General features: G+C 40.3%; 1 non-coding gene across 1 annotated transcript; it reads right to left on the reverse strand.

The window, feature by feature from the left end:
* Window positions 1–829: 829 nt before the first annotated feature.
* Window positions 830–939, reverse strand: LOC128293565 (small nucleolar RNA R71). The gene has a single exon (XR_008283746.1). It is a non-coding gene; the product is annotated as a small nucleolar RNA R71 (small nucleolar RNA).
* Between the last annotated feature and the right edge of the window lie 3,469 nt (window positions 940–4,408).

The raw sequence follows: 4,408 nt of genomic DNA on the forward strand, positions 1-4,408 counted from the left end.
CTGATTCATAGTCAAATTGGTACACTTGCCTTAATCATGATAATAAGTTAGTCTCAAGAACGATTCATTTATAAATCTTTAAAACCTGTTACGAATATCACACATCAAGTTTTTGGCATCGTTGCCAGGGAACTAGGATATTAGGAACACTCGATTTTCATTACTTTAGCCATTTTACTTTTATTGCAATTTAAATTTTTATTTTATTTTCTAATTCTTCATTTATTTTCTTCTGACAGGTTTTTCTAGTTTATTACTAGAAGAAACCCATCAGGACCACTATTTTTGACGATAAGATCGACCGTACTGTTCGCAGAAACAGGCGAGAAATAAGGCGAAGCCTAAGATATACAGAGGACGAGCACGAGGATGATACTTTAACCACAACCGAGGAGATGGCTGAAAACCAAGAAAATTCGTTACCTCTTGCGATTGCTGCTGATCTAGAAAATCAGAATCCTGCTCCACGCATTATGTATGATTATGCTAAACCTAATTTAACAGGAACTAAGTCAAGTATAGTTAGACCTGCTATTGCTGCAAATAATTTTGAACTGAAACATAACACAATTCAAATGATACAACAGTTTGTTTAGTTTGATGGTTTGCAGGACGAGGATCCCAAAGCTCACTTGGCAAATTTCTTAGAATTTTGTGATACATTTAAAATTAATGGCATTTCTGATGACGCCATTCGCCTTCAGTTGTTTCCCTTTTCATTAAGGAATAAGGCTAAACAATGGTTGAACTCGTTATCACGAGGGTCAATCACTACTTGGGAACAAATGACCGAAAAGTTTTTATTAAAATATTTTCCGCCAGCTAAAAAAGCCAATTACGTAATGATATCTCCTCTTTTGTGCAGATGGATTTAGAAACACTCTACGATACATGGAAGAGATACAAGGACTTTTAGCTAAGATGCCCTCACCATGGGTTACCACTCTGGCTACAGGTTCAAACGTTTCACAATGGCCTGAATCCTTTGACTCGGCAGATGATTGATACAGCCGCTGGTGGAACTATCAATAATAAGACACCTGAGGCGGCTTACAAATTTATTAAGAAGATGTCACTGAATAACTATTAGTGGCAAGTTATGATGACAAAGCCGACGAAGGCAGCCGGTGTTTTGAACCTTGATGCGTTTACTATGCTATCTAACCAAGTAGAACTCTTAAATAAAAAGATTAATGGTTTGTGTGGTTCTACTCAGGTACATCCAGTGATGAGGTGCGATTCGAATGGAGGAGGAGCATGCACAGAATATCAACCCTTCAACCCTAGTATCGAGGAGGAACAAGTCCAATATATGGGTAACAATAACTCTAGACCCCAAAATAACACATATAGTAACACTTATAATGCAGGTTGGAGGAACCATCCCAACTTCTCGTGGGGCGGTCAAGGAAATCAAAGGCCACAATATCCTCCGAGTTTTCAACAACCACCTTACCAGCAAGAAAAGAAGCCGAACATTGAGGAGATGTTAACAAAATTCATCTCAGTGTTAGAAACTCGTTACCAATATACCGAGACAGCCCTTAAGAATCAACAAGTGTCAATCCAAGGGCTCGAAACTCAGTAGGCCAACTTGCCAAAATGATTTCTGAATGACCACAAGGTAGTTTGCCGAGTAACACTGAATCTAGCCCAAGGGAGCAAATCAATGCAATTACCATTCAATATGCAGAAGGGTTAGTTGCACCTGAACCAGAACCGAAGCAAGAAACTGTGGCAAGTAAAGGTAAGGGTGAGGTGGACCATAATGACCAGAAATCGGTAAGTAAAGAATAAAAACCTCGTATGCCATACCCAAACGCGACAAGGAAAGACCACACAGAAGAACAATTCGGTAAATTCCTTAAATTATTAAAAAAGTTACATATTAATTTACCATTTATTGAAGCTCTTTTGCAGATGCCAAACGCAGTCAAACTCTTAAAGCAGCTTTTAAAAAATAAACGAAAGTTGGATAAGGCGTCACATGTGAAATTGAATGCAGTTTGCTCAGCCATATTACAGAATAAGCTACCCAACAAATAAAAAGATACAGGGAGTTTTACGATTCCTTGTTTAATTGGTAGTTTAGATGTTCATAATGCATTGGCTGACTTAAGGGCAAGCATTGATGTTATGGCTTATAAAATGTTTAAACAGCTAGGTCTTGGGAAACCCAAACAAACTAGAATAAGCATTCAATTGGCTGATAAAACCATTAGATTTCCTAGGGGTATCATTGAAGATGTTCTTGTTAAGATCGATAAATTTATATACCCAGTAGACTTTGTTGTTCTAGACATGGAAGAGGATAGTAACGCACCTTTAATTTTAGGACGACCCTTTTTAGCGATTGCTAGAACCATTATTGATGTTAGCACAGGTGAACTCACACTTTGTGTGAGAGACGAAACAATCACCCTTCAAGCTCGTAATTCAGTAACACATCGAAAATTGAAGGTGGTTGTATAAATCATTCTACTAGTACTGATCATGTGCTGAAACCTTCTGTGAAGGAAAGAGTTACAAAGAACGCATATGAGCCATGTTCAAACAACAATAAAGGACCTATCTATGAAGAATGAGGGCTACAAGTCGAGGAGTTAGATGAATGATGGACATAGAAATCGAGAACACCCGATAAACTGAAACCGAGCCAGAATGAGCCCAATACCTCACCAAATCAACTTAAGGTTAGAGACAAAGTACTATTAGATCCAGTAGATCCTCGCATTACCACTTCTGAACCTAATGAAGAAATTCATCTTACGGTACTCAGTATTTTCCAATATGGTACAGTCGAGGTAAATCATCTCAAATTCGACACATTTAAGGTAAAAAATACTTGTCTTAAACCTTATGTTGATAAAGTTTATAGCAGGGATGAGGAGTGTAAACTCCTCGCACCATCTTGACCATGCAGAAGAGAGGTAAGTCGAGCTTAGACTATAAATAAGTGCTTCTCAGGAGGAAACCCTAGCACTAACAGTGTTAATTTCTTTAAATCTTAGTTCTTAGCATCTAACATACTAATTGAATCATGGAATGCAAGCTTTCTAAAGACCACACGACCAGGCACACGGACGTGCATTAGGCCGTGTGAAAACGGGGTAAGATTTTTTCCCCCACACGAGTTGTGATAAGTTGCCACGGCCGTGCGATATGGCCTTGGGTGAAACTGCCAGAACAATACGGGCGTGAGACATGTCCGTGCCTTGAAACCGTGGTTGAAACTGAGAATGTAACACGGGTGTGCGACACGCCCGTGCCATCCACCCATGGTCGACACTGTCAAAATAAACACGGGCGTGGACCTATGTACACGGGCATGAGAGAAGCGAACGAAGCAAGACACGGCCGTGTGACACGACCGTGTGCACCAACATGACGAAAGAACATGGGCATAGTCCGAATGTCAGACGCGCTCAAATTCAAAATTCGCGAAACCCACGGGCAAAAATTAGGCCACATGGGTGTGTCCCACGGCCGTGTGCCCTAAAATCTATATAAATCCCTTACTATTCATCATCTCCCTCCCCAAAAATCCCTAACCTTAGCCGCTGCAACTCTACACGCCCTGCCCCCCGCGCCCGTGTGCCGCCTACAACATCGATTCCGACGCCCCAAGTTGCTTCCTTTTGCGTTTGTTTACTCTTTTCTCTCTATTTTCTTTAAATATGTGGCTTATTTCCTGATTTTTTTGCTCTATTGAACTATTTTGAATGAATATTCATAGTTAGAATATTAAAATACTCATGCTTGTTTATAAACAATTTTCATTTTAGTTACTACATTAGCTATACTCTTTCATTTTTTTCCTTCTTTCATGAAATTTATGCTTACCCACATGCATTCATTCATATTCCCATTACATTATTCCCATAATCCTATAACTTGATATATTTAGTAGTTTTGTTTACTCCATCCATTACGTAAGTCTCATGAAATATTCCTATTTAGTTTTGTGCTTCCGTGCTATTTTTGGGACGTATTGGTTGACCTTCGATTTTTCAACGCAAGTACAATGTCATCCTCACGTGGTAAGAAGACTGCTGTTCCCGCCTCGAAGAAGAGGAAAGGAGCAGCGTCATCCTCAGGTCCTAGCACGGAGATTAGGCACCCAGTCCTCCAAGTTCCCTTGGGACCCCAAGAGGAATTATATCAGATATTACGAGCCCGACCCCTAGGTGTGGGCCATTGCATTGATTGGGCCACTGCATTGATTGGGCCGCACTCGAATAGATTCAATTGGCTAACACGGTCTGAGCCCTCCTAACGACTGTCCCGTGGGGGCTCTTCTTTGATATCATCGAGCCGACGTATCTCGAGTTCACATTAGAACTTTGCTCAATGTTCCATCTTCAGACCGTTATGACAAACTTTGACGATCCTGTAACAGTCCAGTTCC

The sequence above is a fragment of the Gossypium arboreum genome, chromosome 5 (assembly GCF_025698485.1).
Source record: "Gossypium arboreum isolate Shixiya-1 chromosome 5, ASM2569848v2, whole genome shotgun sequence".
Lineage (NCBI taxonomy): Eukaryota > Viridiplantae > Streptophyta > Magnoliopsida > Malvales > Malvaceae > Gossypium > Gossypium arboreum.